Source organism: Lactuca serriola, chromosome 5 (genome assembly GCF_051521515.1).
Source record: "Lactuca serriola cultivar US96UC23 chromosome 5, Lser_US96UC23_V15, whole genome shotgun sequence".
Classification (NCBI taxonomy): Eukaryota; Viridiplantae; Streptophyta; class Magnoliopsida; order Asterales; family Asteraceae; genus Lactuca; species Lactuca serriola.
In genome coordinates, this window is record NC_136412.1 from 87,572,576 (window position 1) to 87,586,748 (window position 14,173).

Consider the following 14,173-nt stretch of genomic DNA (forward strand, 5'->3'; position numbering starts at 1 on the left):
CATTATTTCTATGTGATTTATGTTGTGCATGTTTATAGAGTTGGAACCGGAAGGTTCCCAGAGTTAGAACCAGTGGGTTCACAGAGTAGGGTCTACGGACCCACAGAGTTATAGCCTCGAGTGGCTAATATGTGTTATGTGTGGTATTTTGGGGAACTCACTAAGCTTTGTGCTTACAGTGTTGGTGTTTATTGTTTCAGGTACTAGTGATGACCGTGGGAATGCGCCGACTTGATCAGTACACACATGGGATTTTTATGATATGTGATCTTGGGATTTATTGTATGATATTGATTGGAGTTTCAAATACTGATGTTTTATGAAAATTAAATGAATATGTTTTTAAATTATGCGAAAAATTGTTTTGAAATTCACGGTGTTACACTTATACTCTTCATATGGCAGCCACTCCTTCTTCGGTTTTCTCTAGTCCTCATCAAACTTATCCCCACTAGAGTAGCACACTTGAGCGTTTCTGTTCCTAAACTCATCTACATTGCAGTCCTTGGTCAAGTGTGGACCACTGCATCTCTCGCAACCCACTCTTATGGCATGTATCGATTGGTCCATTTGTGTTATCCTTCGCTCCATATTATTCAACATGGTCATTACAGCTGCTATTTCTTCAGTTTGGGCCCCTCCACCGCCTTTGATTCCATCTTGCCTCGGGTTGTGGTATTCGCGAGAGTGCTTCGCGAATTCTTCAATTAGCTCCTTGACCTCCCATGGATTTTTCTTTGTCAAAGGTCCTTGAGAATCAAGGAGTTGTCTTGTCATCACGTTGACCCCATCATAAAAGATTAACATCTCTTGCTGCACATTTAGATCATGCTGAGGGCAATTTCTGAGCAAGCCCTTGTACCGCTCTCATGCTTCGTATAATGACTCCCCCGGCTGTTGCTCAAAGTTGGCTATTGCCTTCTTTAGTTTGGCTATTTTGGATGGTGGGCAAAACTGGTCCAGGAATTGCTCACGCATTTGAGCCCAAGTGGTAATTGTACTCGGTGGGAGTGCTTTTAACCACTCCTTAGCACCTCCTTTGAAAGTGATGGGAAGCATCCTAAGCAAGACTGTGTTTCTGTTGGCATTTGGGACATTGAAGTAATCCGCAATGTCGTTGACTTCATCTAAATGCTTAAAATCATCCTCATGATCTTTCCCGAAAAATGGGATGTCCTTTAGTACAGTCAATATGTGCCCCTTCATCTCGAATGTGGCAGTGGCAGGTATTGCGGGTTGGACTAAATCGGGACCCACATCTTCTCGGATCCGCTTCTTGTAAGCTCCCATGGACATTTCTTCAATTGTTGCCATCTCGTTCCTTGGCTCCTTCTCGGGTTCGCTCGTGTGTTCTTCAAATTCCGGCTCGGTATCGCTTTCGGACTCGGTTTGGACGGGCGTATGATCCAAATGCTCAAGATTGCTCTTGTGCCTCGCGGGTGAACTTGACTCTCCTGTCTTCTTTCCCGACTTCCTAGAAAAAGCTGACTTCAATTCTTGTAAGGGCGTCTTTTTCTTGTGAAGCGCAAACTTGGGATCTTCAAGTGGCGGCACCAAGTGTGTGTTTGAGCTTCTGGTCATGAACTCCTGCAACTTGCTAAACTAAAAACGTAAAACTGAACTAAAATAAGAAAAACTATCTAACAATTAAAAATCTAGTTTTTTAACTGTCCACATCGTGGCAGGTATATGGCCACGTCGTGGACTCTGTGACTAACAAAAAAACTTTATTTTGCTGAAAAATTAACTTTTTGTGGTTTTTACCCCACAAGAAGGATCGATTAATTTAATGCAAATAAATAAGCTAAAAACTAAGCCGTTCCCCAGCAACGGCGCCAAAAACTTGATGTGCACAAAAGTACTCACTAATTTTAATATTTTTATAACCTAACAGACTTAACTAACTATGCAATTATAGACAGTGTACCTAGTCAGATTACAGTATAGTTTGGGTAAGTCGGGTGTCGATCACAGGGAACGGTGTTTCTATTTAATTTACTTATATTAAATTAACCTAATTATTAACAAGTTTAAAAGGGTTTTATCTGATTTTACAAGATCAGATGAACTTAAATCAAATTCAATAATTAAAAACACACTCTTGTTTAGTTTGAATCCACTTCTTCCTTATGGCTAGCTAATGATTACGGATTATTAAGTTGGTTTTTAGTTGTATTAGTAATTTAGTTCTAACTTACCAATAATTAACTAATTCATGTCAAACCATGTACGTTCACACATAATTAAACACAGAACTAATTATAAATGCAAATATACTATGTAAGATTTGTAATATAAACGCAATTATGGTCACAATACACGTTCTCTAGCACAGCTAAGCTTATTTATTCTAATTGCTAACTAAGATTGGTCAATTCTAGCTCTAACAATTTAATGTTCACTAAATCATTAGGTAAACAAGTTCATGCAGTTAATGGTCACTAAGCTACACAGAACATGCAATCAAACAATTAGAGAAACAAACAATAGCATGCTAGGTTATACAGATCAAACACAAGTAATTTTTACCAACTAAACTTAATCCATAAACATTGAACTATTCAAAAGGTTGAAGCTTCATCTAGCTAAACAAGAGTAGCTAGATTCAGCTGCTCATCCTAGCAACTAAGAAACCAACACAACTTAAATCGAAAGAAAACATGTTCTAATTTAACCAAGATATAAACCTCTATTCTTTTTGGTGTTGAAAACCTTCTTCCAGAACCTTTCTTTCGATCTGAATCGTCTCTTGGAACTCTTTCCTTCAGCCAAAAGCTTCTCTCTTTCGTAATAATCAGGAGAACTTAAATAATCTCCAAAAACCCGCGCCACGTCGTGGCCAGCTTTGCCACGTCGTGGCCTTCAAGTAATCCGTATCGTACAAGGAAATCCTCCACGTCGCGATGTCTATCTTCTAAAACACTCGTGCCACGTCGTGGCCAACTTTTCCACGTCGTGAATTCAGTACTTATCGTGGATTTATTCTTTTCTTGTCTTTCAAGCCTCCCATGTTCCCCATATTGTCACTTTTGGTCCCTCTCTTCGAAAATCCTTTTAATTGACTGAAAATAACAATTTAAAGTCATAAGTATCATTATTCTAAACATATTATCAATTTATTAATAAAAATGTACTTAAATATTGCCTAAAAATAGGTATAAATATGGCAATATCAATTGGTATGAAATCATCTCTTCCATGATAACAACTAAGATGAAGGATGGTTAACCCATCACGGCCCACTTGCAGAAAATGCAAAGGTTTGTGGACCATTTGCTAAAACTGAATGTGAAATTTAATGAGGAGATGGCTATAGATATCATTCTACACTCCTTACCTCCATGTTATGATCAGTTCCGCATGACCTATCATATGAACAAGGAGGAGGTCACACTTAGAAAACTTCAAGGGCTTTTGAGGACTGCTGAAACTAGTTTCAAAGGTAAATCGGTTGTTACTAGTCCTACCACCGCCCCTGTTCTGGAAATTGGAAAATGAAAGGGGAAGAAGAGGAAGGCTCCCTCTAAGATCCACAAAGGAAAGTCTCTTGATGGATCCCTTCAAGTGGGACCAAGGCTGGTTCTGCTGCTCCCTCTACCATTCCTAAGGAAGCAGAGTGTTTCTATTGTCATGAGAAAAGGCACTGGAAGCGAAGCTGCCCCAAATACTTACATGATGTCAAAGATAGGAAGGTTAAGGCCACCCATGCATGTATTTATACTATTCTATCTAATAACTCATCACATTCTTGTTCTTGGGTCCTTGATACAGGTCGTGGATTTCACATTTGTTTTGATGTGCATGGCCTAAAAAGAAGTAAGGATGTGGAGCACAGAAAGATAAACTTGATCATGGGGATTAGGAAGGTTTCACCTGTCACCAAGATTGGAGTTTACTCTTTATTTATTAGTAGTGGGTTAGAATTAGAATTGAATAATTGTTGCTACTCATCTGAAATGGTGACTAATATTATTTCCTTTCATGGTTTGTACAAGCAAGGTTTTAGTTTTTCATTTGATAATGAAATTGGTGCTATTAATGCTTTTTATAATGGTGTTTTTTATTTTAAAGCATTACCTTGTAATGGTGTATATGAAACTGTGATGGTTGTTGTAACGACCATAAAATTCGAGCCAAATTAAAACATTTTAATTCATTCAAAAACCATTAAGTTCATACATCTCGTTTTCAAGATAGTTTAAACATCAGAGTATTCCCCAAAACCATATCACATAAATCACAAAACATGAGGAGCGGTACGATCACGCCTTCGCCTTGCCACGATCTCCAGAAGTACCTGAAACAATACATTAAACTGTAAGCCCGAAAGCTTAGTGAGTTACCCCCAAAATACCAACCACACATAAACATACTCATAACATATCACAAATAAAACAGCCATGCACATCGGGTCTACTGTGTGACTGGTCCGCCCGCACCGGGCCTTCAGTCAACCTGGTCCACCCTCTGAGTCTAGCCATGTACATCGATTCTATAGTGTGATTGGTCTGCCCGCACCGGGCCTTCAATCCACCTGGCCCACTCTCTGAGTCTACAATATGACTGGTCCGCCCGCACTGGGCCTTCAGTCGGCCTGGTCCACTCTCCGAGCCTCGGCACGTCTGGTCCACCCTCTTGGGGCCTTCAGCCTATCTGGACCGCTCGCTGGGCCTTCGGAATATCCGGTCCGCCCTGGGTATGCTTGCCTACAACACAAAGCAGGACCCGCCTCAACCCAACCCTCGTCAAACAACCATGTGCACATGCAACAATTAACCACATAACAAATCCTTAACCAGACAAACAGTCTAACAGTTCACATAACATATCAACATCCTAACCAGGATTCCAACCTAACCGGTCACAAGCATAACATTACCCTATATACCGGGTACCGAGCTTAACCAGGTCACTAACATAACATTACCCTAAATACCGGGTACCGACCTTAACCATGTCACTAACATAATACCATCCTAAATACCAGGATGCAGATCTAGCAAAGCAATAACATAACAAACAATACCCGGATTTCCATCCGATAAAGGGCCGGCCTTGGTGCCGTAGTCCCTGTCGATATAGTGAGGATAACTCACCTGTAATTGCCGACTAAAGAGATAAGACCAAGCTGCTCCGACCACCTACACGAACTTCACCACAGGACACTACCAAAGAACCAATTCCATAAATACCAGAATTACCAAAATACCCTTGGAAGTCAAACTGGTCAACTCTTGGTCAAAGTCAAAGTCCTCCGACAAAGTCAACCTTCCTGGTTGACTTCTACTCGCCAAGTCGCCCCAAGACTTGCCGAGTCCAACGATCTCTGAGTCCTATCCTGTACAAATCACCGAGTCGCCAACCGACTCACTAATCCAAAGCTTTAACCCAAAAGAGATTGAGTTTTGTCACTAGACTCGCCGAGTCCAAGAACAAACTCGCCGAGTCCAAGGAAATCTTCAACAGACTCGCCGAGTTGTTCTTTCAACTCGCCGATCCCATGCACATGTTCATACAACTCGTCGAGTACACCCATGTGACTCGCCGAGCCTCTGCAGTTCTCAATCCATTAAGAGGCTTTTCGAGCCATTCAGGGGCTCCAATCCATAGATCCACCCTTCTACAATCTAACCCTCACATAAAGTTGCAAACTTTATGTGAAACCATGGGGATATAGGCCCAAAACACACTAGGGCTTGGGTTTTAGACAAAGGGGCTTCACCAACAACTAAATGACTGAAACTTTATGATATTATGGACCATCACAAGCCTATATCTGAAGTAGCAACCTCAGACCTAAGATTAGGGTTTTCTCATTCCAGCACCAACTCGTCGAGTCCAACTTCCGACTCGGCGAGTTGGTCACTTAATTCACGGCCCAAACCCGCTCCGACTCGGCGAGTAAGCGTACCTACTCGTCGAGTCCCTGCTTCAAAATTACACTTTAACCCTTAAATCATACTTCTGAAATTTGGGATGTTACAATTGTAGACAACTTAGGAAATAATGTGTTGCACATTGATTCTTCCAATGAATTGGATAAGGCATGCTTGTGGCATTGTCGTCTTGTACATGTCAGCAAGAAGTGCATAGGCCAACTCCAAAAGGCTGGAGTTTTGGAGTCATTCAACTTAAGGTCGTATGACACTTGCGGATCTTGCTTACTTGGAAAGATGACCAAGTCACCCTTCACTGGTACTTGTGAAAGGGGTGAAGTTTTGTTGGATCTCATACACACCGATGTATGTGGGCCCTTCAGAACCGCCACAAGGGATTCTAACCGCTTCTATGCGACTTTTACTGATGATTACAGTAGATATGGCTATGTCTACTTAATCAAACATAAGTCATAAACCTTTGAGAAATTCAAAGAGGTTAAACAAAAAGTGGAGAATTAGCTGGATAGGAAGATAAAGATGCTCCGATCCGATTGGGGTGGTGAGTATCTTAGTATCGAGTTCCTTGACTATCTTAAGGAATGTGGAATTGTTTCATAATTGACGCCACCTAGGACACCACAGCTTAATGGTGTGGCTGGGAGGCGCAATTGAACCTTGTTGGACATGGTTCGTTCCATGATGAGTCGAGCTTCGTTACTTATCTCATTCTAGGGGTATGCCTTAGATACTGGTGCCGATATCCTTAATCTAGTCCCAACTAGGAAGGTTGCCAAAATACCTCATGAGATGTGGATAGGGACGGTTCCCTCATTAGCACACATCAAGGTTTGGGTTTGCGAGGCTTTTGTGAGACACGAGACTCACGACAAGCTCGAACCTCGAAGTGGGCGGTGTATTTTCATTGGCTACCCATAGAAATCCTTTGGTTATCTCTTCTACAGACTGAGTGATAATGTTGTCTTCGTAGTGAGGAGAGGAGTCTTTCGCGAGAGAGAGCTCATAGGCCAAGGAGACAGTGGGAGGCAAATTGAACTTGAAGAGCTTCAAGAGTCAAGTGGTGAAGGAACCTCAAACACCAGCGATCAACCTGAGGAGGAAACTCATGTTGTGCCGATTGACGAGTCCGCACCTCTGAGGTGTTCCAGTAGAGTTAGTGTTCCACCTTGTTATATGGTTTTCATATAACATTTGAGGGTGATACATTTATCAATGATAGCACACTGATAAATTTGGATGAATCTAACAACTACAAGGAAGCCATGGCAGGCCCCGAGTCTGCTAAATGGAAACAGGCGATGGACAACGAGATTCAGTCCATATATGACAATCAAGTTTGGAACTTGGTTGGCAATGTACCGGGTCATAAGATAGTCGGGTGCAAATTGATCTTCAAGAAGAAGACCGACATCGATGGGAAGGTACACACTTATAAGACGCAACTGGTTGTGAATGGCTTTACTCAAACTCCGGGAGTTGACTATCTCACAAGTAGCGAAGATTAAGTCTATTAGGGTTATGCTAGCCATAGCTGCATTTCATGATTATGAAATATGGCAAATGGATGTCAAAACCGCTTTCCTTAATGGAAAGTTGGTTGAGGATGTTTACATGAGTCAGCCAGAGGGTTTTGTCGATGCAAAGTACCCTAATAGAGTGTGTAAGCTTGAGAAATCCATTTATGAATTGAAACAAGAGTCTCGCAGATGGAATCTTTGTTTTGATGAGAAAGTCAAAGAGTTTGGCTTTTCGAGAAGCGAGGATGAGTCCTGTGTATATGTCAAGGCTAGTGGGAGCATATTTAGCTTTCTAGTGCTATATGTGGATCACATACTTCTCATAGGAAATGATATACCAACCTTGCAGGAGGTTAAGTCTTGGCTTGGGAAATGTTTCGCTATGAAGGACCTCGGAGAAGCTGCCAATATTCTTGGGATAAGGATATTGAGAGATAGGAGTAAGAGACTAATTGGACTTAGTCAGAGTACCTACTTGGAAAAGGTGTTGAAAAGATTCAGCATGATGGATCCAAGAGATAATATGACTTGCCGATCCAGAGCAATAAAAAACCGAGTAAAACTCAGAGTCCGAGTATAGAGGCTGAGATAGCTTAGATGAGTTGGATACCATATGCTTCCGCAGTTGGTTCGATCATGTGTACTATGACTTGTACTTGCCATGATGTGACATTCGCTTTGAGCATGCTCAGAAAATATCAAGGGAATCCTAGCAAGGCTCACTAGACTACGGTAAAGAACATTCTCAAGTACCTGCGGAGGACTAAGGACTAGGTCCTTACCCTCGTTGGGAGTGATGACTTGAGAGTGGTGGGGTATAGTGATGCCAACTTTTAGATCGACATAGATAATTTCCGATCTCATTCGGGCCGGGTATTTACCTGAATGGAGGAGCAATAACATGGAAATGTTCCAAGCAAGAGACAGTAGTTGATTCAACGTGCGAATCAGAGTACATAGCAACAAGCGAGGCGGCGAAGGAGAAAATATGGCTGAAGAACTTCATCGGAGACCTTGGAGTTGTACTAGCTATAAAGGAGCCTATGGAGATTTTCTATGACAGCGAGAGTGCGGTTGCCTTAGCTAAGGAACCAAGGGATCATGGCAGATCCAGGCACATCGACAGAAAATATCACTTCATAAGACATCGAATAGAAGAATGACTCCTCGTAGCAAAGATGTTATCATCAGAGGAGAACCCATCAGATCCCCTCACGAAGGGACTAAGAAAGGTTAAGAACTTACAGCATGCAAGGCGCATCGGGCTGAAGGACGATATTAGTTTTAATGATTAGATAGTTTTGAAACTTGTAATAGTTGAAATGTAATTGACATTTGATGATTAAATAAAAGGTGTTTTTTATTTATAAGTAATTTCACTATCTTGTGTCAATCATTTACTATTGTTTCACTTTGCATGTTTTGACTTCCAGAATAGTTATATTATTCAAACTATCCACAGCCGATCATACTTTGGAAGTAGGTATTGAAGCAAGATTGTCATGAATTTTGCTTGTAGATTGTATGAATTGTATTAGACATAGAAAAGGATTGCTACAACATTCATGAGTGCTCATAAGGTCTGAGTATTGGATTAAACCCACACTCACTTGTATCACTTCATGGAATTTATCTCGAGTGATCGTGAGATGATAATATCATATGAGTCTTCAAACCAAGAGATATGAGTTGTTGACTATGAGTTGGTTGTATATTGATAGTATGAAACTGCATCAGTAACTTGATGCTATAAAACGTGTTGTTGTGTACAATTTAACGAGTGGTTAGGACAATAATATGATTCGAAGTTTATGTGTTCCTTTCAGTCCTTGGAGAATTAAAAGTGATATCTTGGGCCTCTCGATGATTTTTTTTTTGACATATGTGTCGGGCCCGGTCAGAACTAAATTGATGTGTTCGATTAAGTTCTATGTCAAACAAATCGGAAATCGGGAAACAAACTGTTGGACAATAAGTATGACGTTGCTCCATGTATTTTTCTGGCTGATATCTTGAGAACAGAGGATTATATGATCACTTATCTAAAATGGCACGTCACAGTTCGACAGAGGCTTTTAAGAGCTACGATTGCTAGTCGATGTTTTAAGTCATACTTGCAGCTATAGTTATTAGACTTATCCAAGTGGGAGACTGTTGGATAAGGTGTCTAAGTCCATAACTATAATTGGTATGTACTTGACCCGATAGTAGCATGGTCCATTTGGGTTGCATGTCACCAGAACATTTGGATGGACTTTTGAGAAGATGTTATTTATGATTTATTAATATTTTATAAGTTCTAATATATTAATATGAAATCATATTATTTAATTAGTATTGATCAAAAATTAATTTGGAAATAATTTGGTGATCAAATAGACTAATTAAATGTAAGGGGTTGATTTGGAAAATCAATGATTCTTATAGTGTGGGCCTATAATTATTTAGGTTGGGCTAAACCAACATGGTAGTCCATGGATAGTCCATGGAGTTTTAACCTATGGTGCCTAAGTAAGATGAAAAATCATGCACATTAGGGTTTACATGGATGTAACACTAATCCTTGCCACATTATATAAAAACCCCTTTAGCTCATGAAATCGGCCACTAGTGATCTTTGGAAGAGCATATCCGATTTTTTAGTGCAAGTAATACTCTCTTAAGTCCTCCATTGTTGGTGTTGGTGTGTGAAGCATTTGAGGCATCACATTTGGGGTGCTAGGCTCTTAAAGGTCCAAGGAAACAAGCTACAAGAAAGGTATGTCATCTAACTAGTTTTTTTATACAAGTACCCATGTTTTGCATGCTTGGTAGGGTAATGCTTTGGAAAATCAAATTGCATGTATAATTAGAGAAAACATTGATCCAAAGCATTTAGGGTTGTATGTGCACCTTAAGGTTATTAGGATGCTCAAAACCCATCAATATGATCTCTGGAGGATCTGGCATTTGTGGTACCTCTTACTCTGTAGCAAAAAGGTACGCCAAGGTATCCAAAACGGAAAAGGAAAAAGGACCACAGAAGAACACATCGATCACAAACGAAAAGGATATTACCTTCGACGAAGCGGATATGCAAGATATCTAGGATCCTCATCATGACGGATTAGTGATTACTCTACATCGCCAACCATTTTGTTAGTAGGATCCTCATCGATGGAGGATCATCGGTCAACATCATACTCCTAGACGCATTGAAGGGAATGAACATCCCAGAGTCTGAGATAGTCGCAAGATCCTCATTGTTGATTGGATTCAGTGGCGAAACCAAACACACCATCAACGAGATAAAGCTACCAATCTACATAGAGGGGGTAAACTCTATACAACGTTTTTGTGTAATTTATACATTATCCTCTTATGATGTTATACTAGGTAGATCATGAATCCACGAAATGAAGGTCGTTCCATCCACATATCATCAATGCTTAAATATGGCTACCCCATGGGGGGCAGTGAAGATCATAGGAGACCAACAAGAATCCAAGGAATGCTACAAGACTTTGATGAAATCTTTGATGGTGCCACAAAAAGCATAGCAGTTAAGGCAGGGGGCACGATACGTGCTAGAAGCAAGATAACAATATATAAAAGAAGTGCCCCTGAACCTTAAGGATCCTGAAGCCAAGGTTCTCATAGGATCCTCAATGCCCGAATAAATCGAACATGATCTCATAAAGTTCCTCAAGGCTAGAAGCAAGATGTTCGGATGGAAGCATGAGGACATGACAGGTATCGATATAAGCATAATAAACCATAAACTTAACATTGATCCGTCTTTCAGTTCGATACCCCAAAAGAGAAGGAAGTTTGCACCAGAAAGAAACCAAGTCATACAAGAAGTAGAGAAACTTCTTAGAACAGGCATGATCAGGGAGGTGAAATTCCCAAGATGGCTAGCTAATGTGGTCGTGGTACAAAAGAAGAACGGAAAATGGAGAGTGTGTGTAGATTATCGGATCTCAACAAGGCTTGTCCCACGGATTCTTTCCCTTTACCACACATCAACTCCATGATAGAGGCAATACCAGGTCATGACTTATTAACATTCATGGACGCATCAATAGGATTCCAACAGATCCAAATGAAACTGACTGAGCCAGAAGACACGTCATAACTCCAACATGTATCTATTGTTACACTGCCATGCCATTTGGTCTTAAAAATGCATGTGCAACATACAAATACTGGTCAATAAGATGTTCAAAGAGAAATTAGGGGACACCATGGAAGTCTACATCGATGACATGGTGGTCAAGTCCAAAAAAGTCGAGGATCACCTCAAGGATCTTGAAGAAGCCTTCAACATCCTAAACCAATATAACATGAAGTTGAATCCCTCCAAGTGTCACTTTGGGATGAGATCGCGTAAGTTTCTAGGATACATGGTGACCAAAAGAGGAATTGAAGCAATCCCGGAGCAAATCAAGGCCATCCTTAACCTAAAATCACCATCCTCGACATAAGATATTCAGAGACTAACAGGAAGAGTGGCAGCCCTAAACAAGTTCATCTCGGAAAGATGCAAGCCTTTCTACGACATCTTGAAAAAGAACAAAAGATTCGAATGGACCCACGAACATGAAGACACTTTCCAGGAACTTAAAATATATTTAAGTTCACCACCCCTATTGGTTAAACCATTAAACAGGGAACCACTCCTTCTTTACCTCTCAATATCCTCAAACGTGTTAAGTGCAGTATTAGCTAAGGATCTCAATGGGGACCAACATCCCATCTATTATGTAATTAAAAGTCTCCTGGATCCTAAGACCAGGTATTCCCACCTTAAGAAACTAATACTTGCATTAGTAACAACTTCTACTAAGTTAAGACATTATTTTGAAACACACCCTATAAATTTAAGAACTAACTATCCAATTAAATGTGTCATGAGAAAACCAAAAATGTCAGGAAGATTGGAAAAATGGTCCGTGAAGCTAAGCACATATGACATAAAGTACGAACCAAGATCTGCCATAAAGTACTAAGCTTCGACAGATTTTGTGGCTGACTTTAGTGATGATCTAAGAGCTGAAGTTGAGATAAAAGCCAACCAACTTCTAGAAGAAGAGAACGTGGGGAGATGGACGTTATTCACAGATGGAACTGGCTTGGGATTAGGGGTGCAAATGAGCCGATCCGAGCCCGAACCTGACCAAGCTCGAGCTCGGCTCGCTTAAAATTTGTATGGCTCAAGTTTGAGCGTGGCTCGTTTCGAGCCCCAAATAAAGAGATTGAGATTGGATCGTGAAGTAATATATAGGCTTGGGCTCGGCTCGGGTTCAACTCGTTTTGTCTAACTGAGCCTAAACGAGCTTAAGTTTGGATCAAGCTCGTTAAAATCTCGTTTACAAAAAGAATTCTAGAAGAAAAAAACAAACCCACGAATTTACTTAAATTTCAGCAAGGTGCAGACTACTTAAATTCCAACCAAGATGCATAAATAAAATCTTCAAATTACATAAGTTTTAAACTTGAACATACAAACCTAAAATATAGTGGGAGATTTACCAAAACACCGACACCAACGCCTCTCTCGGAAGGAGTGAAAATGTGTTTTATTTATTTATGATTGTCATCGTAGGACTAGTTGTCGTTTCAAAAAAAATATTGTAACTTATTCATTTACTATTATAATTATATTCTTATATGAATACAAATGCTTTTTTATGTATTTATATACGATTACCATTTTAGTTGATTTTATAAATTTTTTTCTCAAGTTTTATTCATTTACGATTACAAGTGTATTCATAAATACAACTAAGTTAATTCATTTATAATTTACAATTTTATTCATTTATAAATGAAATGTATAAATCATTATTTATGAAGAAAGTTTTTTAAAAAAATCAATGACGTAAACCGATAAATTATTCATTCTCTTGATATTTGATTGCTAAAAATGAAACAAAAAAATGAAAAATGAAAGAAAACAAAAAAACATTTTCTAAGATAAAGACATTAAATCGCGCTTTTATAATTCATTAAAAGAATAGAATATATAAAAAAAAATGAGATATTTTGGGTAATTGTTATCATAATCACTAAAATTTAGGAAATCATAATTTAATTAGATGATAAAATTTCATTTATATCTTATAAAATGATTAATCTACAATTGTTCTCGCGTTCTAAATTTTTTTGTTGTTCTCGATTGAATCTCTCCATATATATATATATATATATATATATATATATATATATATATATATATATATATATATATATATATATATATATATATATATATATATATAATGAAGCGATGGGATAATATGTTGGTAGAAACTTTGTCTAGATTTAAGCAATGATATTATGCTTAATCGTTATGCTATCCGTTATACTGGGAAAAGATTATACCAAGATGTTACGTTAGCCAATTTCCTAAGATAACTTAGTACATAGAAGTAATGTTGGCCGAATATAAGGATATGCATTATACTTAGTTGTTACTCTTCCCTTATATCCAGTTATTAAAATAATCATAATTATTGTATATATGGTAAAAGAGTATATATATATATATATATATATATATATATATATATATATATATATATATATATATATATATATATATATATAGTGATAATTAGGGAAAAATTTCATTAGACAAAGATGAAAGAAAGAAAATATAAAACTATAATCGTACTTAAGATTAAATAAACATGTGTTAGTGAGTTGCTATTATTCATCCTATAGCGTGATTAAATTCGGATAAACCCGAACCTATAATCGTTAATCTTGCGTGAG

At 38.8% G+C, this 14,173-nt stretch overlaps 1 non-coding gene across 1 annotated transcript; it reads left to right on the top strand.

Moving 5' to 3' along the window:
• The first annotated feature begins 823 nt into the window (after positions 1–823).
• LOC145055999 (small nucleolar RNA R71) lies at positions 824–930 on the top strand. The gene has a single exon (XR_013685541.1). It is a non-coding gene; the product is annotated as a small nucleolar RNA R71 (small nucleolar RNA).
• Positions 931–14,173: the final 13,243 nt, after the last annotated feature.